The following is a 10,458-nucleotide window of genomic DNA, read 5'->3' on the forward strand; positions in this document are numbered from 1 at the left end:
AATTTTATTGCCTCTTCAGGAATTCCTTGTTAGGAATAATTATAACATTAACTTAAAAAATCATAATTTTCAATAGGTTTCAGAATATTTTTTTTAATATTATGTTCTTTGATTTTACACTTCTCTATTTAGAAAATTAACTTTATTAGCACTTCAAGAATTCTTTGTTACATATAATTATGATATTAATTTAAATAGCAACAATTTTCAGGATTCGTAATTGATTTTACACTTTTACATTTAGAAATTAAATTTTATTACCTCTTCAGGAATTCCTTGTTAGGAATAATTATGATGTTAACTTAAAAAATCATAATTTTCAATAGTTTTCAGAATTATTTTTTTAATATTATGTTCTTTGATTTTACACTTCTCTAGTTAGAAAATTAACTTTATTAGCACTTCAAGAATTCTTCGTTAGATATAATTACCATATTAATTTAAAAATATCATAATTAACAACAATTTTCAGAACTCATAATTGATTTTACACTTTTACATTCAGAAATTAAATTTTATTACCTCTTCAGGAGTTTCTTGTTAGAAATAATTATTATATTAACTTAAAAAATCATAATTTTGAATAGTTTTCTATTTTTCTTTTAATATTTTGTTCTTTGATTTCATACTTTTCCATTTAGAAATTTAAATTTATATTACTGATAATAACTTAAAAAACATAATTTTTAACAATTTTCAGGCTTCAGGAGTATTTTACGTTTTTAATTAGCATGTTTTTTATATTACGTTCTTTAATTTTACACTTTTACATAGAGAAATTTATCACCTCTTCAAGAATCCCTTATTAGGAATAAACTATGACATTAACTTAAAAATAATATTTTTCAATAATTGTCAAGGCTCAGGAATATTTTACAATTTTAATGAGCATGTTTTTAATAATAATAATTTGATTTTACACTTTTACATTGAGAAATTTAATTTTATTACCTCTTCAAAAATGCCTTTTTAGGAATAACACACACATTAACTTGAAAATCATAATTAGCGACAATTTTGAGGGTTTAACATTATTTTACATTTTTGATTAGCATGTTTTATATTATGTTGTTTTACATTGAGAAATTTAATTTTATTACATATTTAAGAATTCCTTGTCAGGAATAATTATGATATTAAATTAAAAATCATAATTTTCAATAGTTTTCAGGGTTTAGAATTATATTATAATTTTAATGAGTACGTTTTTAATATTATGTTCTTTAATTTTACACTTTTCCATTTAGTAATTTAACTTTATTACCACAAAAATTCTTTGTTAGATATAATTATGACATTAACTTAAAAACATAATTTTCAGGGTTCAGCATTATTTCACAATTTTAATAAGCCTATTTTTAACATTGTGTACTTTGATTATACACTTTTCCATTCAGGAATTTAATTTTAATACCCCTTCAAGAATTTATAATTAAAAAATTAACTTAAAAATCACATCTATGTTAATTTTGTAATTTTCAACATCCGATTTAAAATAAAGTGCCTACTCGACGATCGGAATATTAAACAAAAAGATATTTCTTGAAATTAAACAATCGGATGTCACTCTAATTATAATTCACAAAATGAATCTTCCTTCCATTAAAAAAGATTCCCCCCGGAAGGGACGATTTAATGATAACATGATGGAGAGTAATTTATACGTGAGCGAGGAAACTAAACGTGAAAGGCTGAGGGGGCATCTAAAAATACTTAAAAATTTACATCTTATTTTATTATTCTTTTAGGGTAGAGGGAGCCATAGTTTGGGGGTGGTGCAGCCAGTTCGGAAGTGTTTCTTTCCCGCAGGCCGATATTTATACAAACAAGGCCCTTTTGTTCTATAGTCTCTCTCGTCTTTTTTATTACGCGCCCTTTCGAACATACAAATCGAGTATTTTCTGGTTTATTTAAAATTTTATGTGCTATAAATTATAATTTAATAGAGACCTTGGAAAAGTGCGTCCAAAAAAAAAAATGTTATAGACTTTTAATTAAATGGATTTTTACAGTTGTTAATATGATGAAAAAGACTTATTAAGTCTTATTGATACAGCGTTTAATTAACTGCGTGTAGCTTGTGGCTTAATGATAAATAACTGAATGAACACAAAACCTTGTTTGTCTCAATGTAAATGTAATAAACAAATAGTAAATCTAATCAAGAAAATGCATTTTAACATTCCTCACATTTTGCCTCGAATCACCGTTTCTACTGTCATAAAATCTTTGACTTTATCCATGAAGTTTTGAAAGCACAACAGCTGAAACACGCCGATTCCAACCACCGACATGTTTCTTTTTGTGTGCTCATATAATAAACTCGTTGGTTGTCTCAGGTATCAGGGGCCGTACAATCCTAATAATTATCGGCCGAAATGGCAATAAATTTGTCAACATCCTTGTTTAGACAAAACCGCCTTTGTGTCGTTACTTGACTGGTTCGTAGTTTGGAATAATTAAAAGCATATGTGAAAAACGTGGGCCCGGGTTATTTATGTTACGGCCCGTTTTTAACCCAATGCCCGAACCCTTTTCCAGTTTCAGAAGGTCTTTTAAAGTATGATAATTTCGTCGGGGCATAGATTTGTCGCTTTGGATGTAGATGTAAAAGTGCCTCATAAATGGCAGTCAGGCAGTTAATTGGTAGTAAAGTCTTGTGTGTATCTAATTAGCTTCTTTGAACCTAAGACCAGAATCACGGTTAGGTGTTATGTGGCTGAAATTATGTAAAAAATTGTGAATCATCTTTGGCAACCCAATGCATAGATAATGCCCCAAGAATAATACGAGGAAAGGGCGTTTCCTCGAACCCGGTTTAATGAAATGTAAAGCGCTTGTCGACGACGCGTGCACTTTACGATAGAAAGGATTGAACGAAGAATCCCATCCTCCGGGGGAACAATGTAAAGATCCCGGGTGTTTTATGGGTGCGACGACGGCAAGGGTTGACGCGGAGGGCAACAAACTTAATATGCCACCATCACGTGATAACCGGACAGATAAATTAAGATCGGACATTGCCGGCTCTCAATTATGTCGGGACCCGACACCATAGCCGTTCCTCTGCGGCCGTCGCCTTCACGTCGTTGTTTCGAATGAGCGCCCGACCGTGTGAAATTGATGAAGCACGAAATTGGACTTTTTATGATTTGTCTGTTTAATATACAGTGCGCGAGCAGATATTGTCCCGGGGCGCACAAAGGACCGTAGGGAGGAAGGCATCATCGTTTAACGGTCTTGTTAAACTGTCATTTGGATAACACCACTTTATAATAAAAATTTTAAAATTTTATTTTACATCTTTTGTCATGACTTGTCCGTGTTCAATTCGAAAAACATACCCACAAAGTTTCAAATTTTATTTCTAACGAGAACTAATGAATATTCAATTTTAATTTGTAGCTTTAAATATAACAATTAATATCTCCTTTACATTTTTTTGGTTGCTTTGTCAGAAAATCTAAATTTGTAGATGCTGGTGCAGATGAACAAGATGGACCAAGTCATGACTAAGATAGGAAGAAGTCATTGAAGCTTCAGAAACAAGTAAATGATGGCCGACTATTGCTTGTTCCTTATACGAGAATATCCAACTAACAAAAATGTAAATGTTCCAGTCTTCTATTTAGTCATTTCAAATGGGTGAAACGTTTTAATTTCTAGATTTAAATACAACAATTGAGATATATTTACTTTTCATTTATTTGGTTGTTTTGCCAGAAAATATAAATGTGAAGATACTGGTGGAGATGAACAAGACGGAAGATTGCACCAACTCATGACTAAGATAGGAAGAAGACATGGAAGCTTCAGAAACAAGTAAATGATGGCCGACTATTGCTTGTTCCTTATACGAGAATATCCAACTAACAAAAATGTCAATGTACCACTCTTCTATTTAGTTATTTCAAATAGGTAAAACGTTTTAATTTCTAGATTTAAATATGATAATTAAAATATATCTACTCTTTATTTATTTGGTTGTCTTGCCAGAAAATCTAAATGAGTAGATGCTGTGGAGATGAACAAGGTGGAAGATTGCACCAACTCATGACTAAGATAGGAAGAAGTCATTGAAGCTTCAGAAACAAGTAAATGATGGCTGACTATTGCTTGTTCCTTATACGAGAATATCCAACTAACAAAAATGTAAATGTTCCAGTCTTCTATTTAGTCATTTCAAATGGGTGAAACGTTTTAATTTCTAGATTTAAATACAACAATTGAGATATATTTACTTTTCATTTATGTGGTTGTTTTGCCAGAAAATATAAATGTGAAGATACTGGTGGAGATGAACAAGATGGAAGATTGCACCAACTCATGACTAAGATAGGAAGAAGACATGGAAGCTTCAGAAACAAGTAAATGATGGCCGACTATTGATTGTTCCTTATACGAGAATATCCAACTAACAAAAATGTCAATGTACCACTCTTCTATTTAGTTATTTCAAATAGGTAAAACGTTTTAATTTCTAGATTTAAATATGATAATTAAAATATATCTACTCTTTATTTATTTGGTTGTCTTGCCAGCAAATCTAAATGTGTGGATGGTGGTGGAGATGAGTAAGATGGAAGATTGCACCAACTCATGACTAAGATAGGAAGAAGACATCGAAGCTTCAGAAACAAGTAAATGATGGCCGACTATTACTTGTTCCTTATACGAGAATATCCAACTGACAAAAATGTAAATGTTCCAGTCTTCTATTTAGTTATTTCAAATTGGTAAAACGTTTTAATTTCTAGATTTAAATATGACAATTAAAATATATCTACTCTTTATTTATTTAGTTGTCTTGCCAGCAAATCTAAATGTGTAGATGCTGGTGGAGATGAACAAGATGAAAGATTGCACCAACTCATGACTAAGATAGGAAGAAGACATCGAAGCTTCAGAAACAAGTAAATGATGGCCGACTATTACTTGTTCCTTATACGAGAATATTCAACTAACAAAAATGTAAATGTTCCAGTCTTCTATTTAGTTATTTCAGATAGGTAAATCGTTTTAATTTCTAAATTTAAATATGACAATTAAAATATATCTTAATCTTTATTTATTTGGTTGTCTTGCCAGAAAATCTAAATGAGTAGATGCTGTGGAGATGAACAAGGTGGAAGATTGCACCAACTCATGACTAAGATAGGAAGAAGACATCGAAGCTTCAGAAACAAGTAAATGATGCCTGACTATTACTTGTTCCTTATACGAGAATATTCAACTAACAAAAATGTAAATGTTCCAGTCTTCTATTTAGTTATTTCAAATTGGTAAAACGTTTTAATTTCTAGATTTAAATATGACAATTAAAATATATCTACTCTTTATTTATTTGGTTGTCTTGCCAGCAAATCTAAATGTGTAGATGCTGGTGGAGATGAACAAGATGGAAGATTGCACCAACTCATGACTAAGACAGGAAGAAGACATCGAAGCTTCATAAACAAGTAAATAATGGCCGACTATTGTTTGTTCCTTATACGAGAATATCCAACTACCAAAAATGTAAATGTTCCAGTCTTCTATTTAGTTATTTCAAATGGGTAAAACGTTTTAATTTCTAGATTTAAATATGACAATTAAAATATACCTACTCTTTATTTATTTGGTTGTCTTGCCAGTAAATCTAAATGAGTAGATGCTGTGGAGATGAACAAGGTGGAAGATTGCACCAACTCATGACTAAGATAGGAAGAAGACATCCAAGCTTCAGAAACAAGTAAATGATGGCCGACTATTACTTGTTCCTTATACGAGAATATTCAACTAACAAAAATGTAAATGTTCCAGTCTTCTATTTAGTTATTTCAGATAGGTAAAACGTTTTAATTTCTAAATTTAAATATGTTTTTATATAAATATAACAATTAAAATATATCTTAATCTTTATTTATTTAACTGTCTTGCCAGCAAATCTAAATTTGCAGATGGTGATGGAGATGAACAAGATGGAAGATTCCACCAACTCATGACTAAGATAGGAAGATGACATCGAAGCTTCAAAAACAAGTAATTGATGGCCGACTATTGCTTGTTCCTTATACGAGAATATCCAACTAACAAAAATGCAAATGTACTACTCTTCTATTTAGTTATTTCAAATGGGTAAAACGTTTTAATTTCTAGGTTTAAATATGACAATTACACTATATCTACCCTTTATTTATTTGGTTGTTTCCCCAGAAAATTTATATGTGTAAATACTGGAGGAGATGAACAAGATGGAAGATTGCACCAAGTTCTGACTAAGATAGGAAGAAGACATCAAAACTTCAAAAACAAGTAAATGATGGCAGAATGTTGCTTGTTCCTTATACGAGAATATCCGGTGGACAAAAATGTAAATGTACAAGTCTTTTATTTAGTTAGTCGAAATAGGTAAAACGTTTTAATATCTAGATTTAAATACAACAATTAAGATATATATTTGGTTGTCTTGTCAGAAAGTATACATGTGTAGAAGCTGGAACAGATGAACAAGGTAAAGGATTGCACCAAGTCATGACTAAGATAGGAGGAAGACATCAAAGCTTCAAAAACAAGTAAATGATGCCAGACTATTGCTGGTTCCTTATACGGAATTATCCGAAGGACAAAAATGTAAATGTTCAAGCCATGACAAAGATAGGAGGAAGATATCAAAGATTCAGAAACGAGTAAGTAAGTGATATTGATACTTATGTTAAAGCCTTATTTACTAGATCCAAATCCAAACATTATTGAATATAATTATATATTATATGTCTTTTCAATTTTTATTTGGTCTTCGTTCATAACATGATTTTAAATATTCGGTTTAATGACGAAAATGGCTAAAACTCGTCAAATATTGTATGGAATTAAAGCTGCATTTCAAATATTTATCATCTAATCAAAGTCTATTAATTATCAATGGAAGCATCAGTTTTCCAACTTATCTCTGGACCCTTATTTCATTAAAATCACATATTGTAAAACATACACAATATAAGATTAAAATTTGTGTATCAGTGCAATAGCAATTTACATCTAATCCAAGTTGTCCCATTAACTTTCCATTAGCACCTACGGCCGCGTTACGTGAGCAAACCTTATCCAATCGTTAATTGTAAATCATAGGCAATAGACAAAGTAAATCGCCTGTCAATTACGAAAAAAACACCGTCCCCACTAACCGCCGCGGACTTTTTCGCAATTCCCAATGGAAAACCGGCGCGTGTAGTAAACAAAACAATTAACGACAAATAAAAGGCAAGGTGAGCACGATGCCCAGGCGGCCCACCAGAAACATTGGTCGTTCCGGCTGCAGTTGCAGCGCATGGTCGACTGCATCGTCATTGGTGCACTGCCCACGGACCGTATCTAGCCTAGACCAAGCAAACGGCTCACCTCCCGGCCTGCATGCCGCCCTGATTCGAAATATATTCACACTGCAAGTATATTAGTTTAAATAATACAATAAAAACAAAATGTTGGCGCGGAAGCGACGCGTCCGTTTACTTTAGAGCCTCCGACTGGCCACGCACGCATTGCAGTGGATTGCGGAAATTTTGGCAAGGCCTAAAACAAGTGCCAAACTGGCGAACTCTCCACGTTTTTTCTAATTTTATATTGCTATTTTATTAATAAACTAATCTTAAGTTAATTTCCAACAAAAACTTCAGTAAAACTAATTAATAATAATTAAATAAAAGCGACTAAATTTTTGGTCATGGTCATGAATTTCAATTAAATTTCAATCCTCTAAACAAAGAAAGACATTCATAATTTCTTAAATCCACTAGCTGAGTAACTGGTGCATTAATTCTAACTCGAACCATTCATCTAGGACGGAACCTAGCCGGGGTAATTGTCGAAGTCTCGTTGCATGAAGCCGCTGAAGCCAGAGTATGATCTATTCCTACATACTCCGAACCAGGAGAACAGGAGCGACCCGAGGCTTTGTTTAACCATATGTAGTTATGGCACTTGGGGACATGTGTGCAGTTGGGCATTGTTGCCATGTGACATGGGTGCATCGGTGACTACATGACTATCGGTCGTTGTTGGTACGAAAAAAACGACAAAAAGTTTGCAAAAATTTGCGACGAAGATGCGAGGAGGTTTCCAGTTGTTGCTTGCGAATGTGCTCATTTGTTTTTAACCAGAAAAAATAATTTAACAAGTAATTTAATGGTTAAGCAAAAAATATTTGCATAATTGCAATTTATCACGTGTGTGTGATTATGGTCACGTTTTCACATGTAAAGGTCACATTGACTTATAAATTCTACTTTTAGTACCCGACGAATTGGATTTGAAAATGTGCTGGTTTTACATCTACAATTCAAAAAGTACACAGAATACTTATTAATAATAAAATGTTCGTATTTCATTTGTGTGTCAATGTTATTGAAATCGTTGGAAATAAATTTAATTCCAATAATATCCTGAGGATATATTAAATAAATAAATGTCTATGATTACACGTACTGAAGGAATATTTCAAATAACTTTATGTCCTCGTAAACATTCATATTTCTTTTCAGTTAACTAAGTTTATGAAAACATATGAACTCTTTAAACATTTTTTTATAAATTTTATTAGCAAAATGTACGGTTATTAATTATTATTTTTCAATTATTTATTATATTATTATATTATATTCAATAAATGTAATATTTATTAATAATATATTGTTATTAATTTTTAATTTAAAATAAACCAACTCAACCCATACATTTTTTGTTTATAATAAAATAATTATTATAATTTTATTTATTATATTTTATTAAATTTAATCTTATTCTTTAATTTTATTTATATTAATTATGATTACTAATGGATATATTTCGTCAAATATTTTTATATTGTTGTTAATAACAAAATACTTCAATCAATTATTTTCTGTTATTAGGAAAATGTACAGTTATTTATTTATTTTTCAATTATTTATTATTATTATTATTAAAATATTCAATAAATATTATTTCAATAGATGGTTATTAATTTCTAATTTATAATAAACCATTTCAACCCATACATTTTTAGTTTATAATAAAATAATTATTATAATTTTATTTATTATATTTTATTAAATTTAATCTTATTCTTTAATTTTATTTATATTAATTATGATTATTAATGGATACATTTTCACAAAAAACATAATTTATTATTTAAAAAATCTTATTTCTATTTTTTATATTTCATCAAATATTTTTATATTCTTATTAATAACAAAATACTTTAATCAATTATTTTCTATTATTAGAAAAATGTACACTTCTTTATTTATTTTTCAATTATTTATTATTATTAGGATATTCAATAAATATTAGTTCAATAAATTGTTATTAATTTTTAATTTAAAATAAACCAATTATTAGATTTAATCTTATTCTTTAATTTTATTTATATTAATTATAATTATTAATGGATACATATTTTCACAGAAGAAAAATAATTTATTATTCGAAAAACCTTATTTCTACTTTTAGAAACATTTTTATATTCTTGTTAATAATCAAATGGTTATTAATGAGTTGATTTTCTTTGGCAATTATCTTCATAAAAATTATCTAACATTTATTTTTATAAAAACGACCTACACTTTATTTAAAAATTGTTAAATAAAGATATTTTAAATGAAGTAATCGTAAAGATTATGTTTATTTTCAATCAACTAAGTGGTTTTAAACATATGATGTACTTTAAGTAATAAAGGTTTTTTCCATTATTACAAAAATATAATTTCATTACCATTATTTAATTATTTATATGCGTGTCAATTTAACATTATTTAGGACTTTTATAAAATATGTTACTTATACAATAAGATATGGTTTTACTTTTTATTGTTAAAACAATAATCAATATTTTTTATACAAAATTAAATGAAAATTGATGCGGGAATAACTATGAACATTTACTTCAAATGAATGATTATTATTCATAAATAAATTAGTGTTTATTTTCAATAAATCTTGTTGATTTTATTTATTATACACATACATTAATATAAACAATAATTTTTATAACGTTTATTTATAATTCATTATATTATCTACATTTTTATTAGTGTATTATTATTATTATTATTATTATAAATAAGAAAATAATGTATATGAAGAATATTTTCAAAATGTATTAAAATATTATGCACAAACGTTCTTAAAAATTGTTTATAATATTGTTATTAATATGCGTGATTTAACATATTGAAGAAATATTTCAAATAACATTTACACATAAAGAATTTAATGTTTATTTTTAATTAACTAGTTGTTTTAAACACTTGATGCCCTTTAAGCGATAACGAAGGTTCTCTTTTCCATAAATTACATGGTATTTTTTATTATTAGAAAAATGAAATTACATGTATTGTTGTTTAATTACACTAATGTACCTACATGGACTCTGTCCTTGGGATAAAATGTATTTCTCAATAATCAAAGTGCTCCGAATTGAAAAGAATAAATAATACA

General features: G+C 28.9%; 1 protein-coding gene across 5 annotated transcripts in view; it reads right to left on the minus strand.

Annotated features, from left to right (window-relative positions):
- Nucleotides 1-10,458, minus strand: part of LOC109602115 (homeobox protein abdominal-B) — a 176,015-nt gene that overhangs the window by 31,495 nt on the left and 134,062 nt on the right. The window lies entirely within an intron of this gene.

The sequence above is a fragment of the Aethina tumida genome, chromosome 3 (assembly GCF_024364675.1).
Source record: "Aethina tumida isolate Nest 87 chromosome 3, icAetTumi1.1, whole genome shotgun sequence".
Lineage (NCBI taxonomy): Eukaryota > Metazoa > Arthropoda > Insecta > Coleoptera > Nitidulidae > Aethina > Aethina tumida.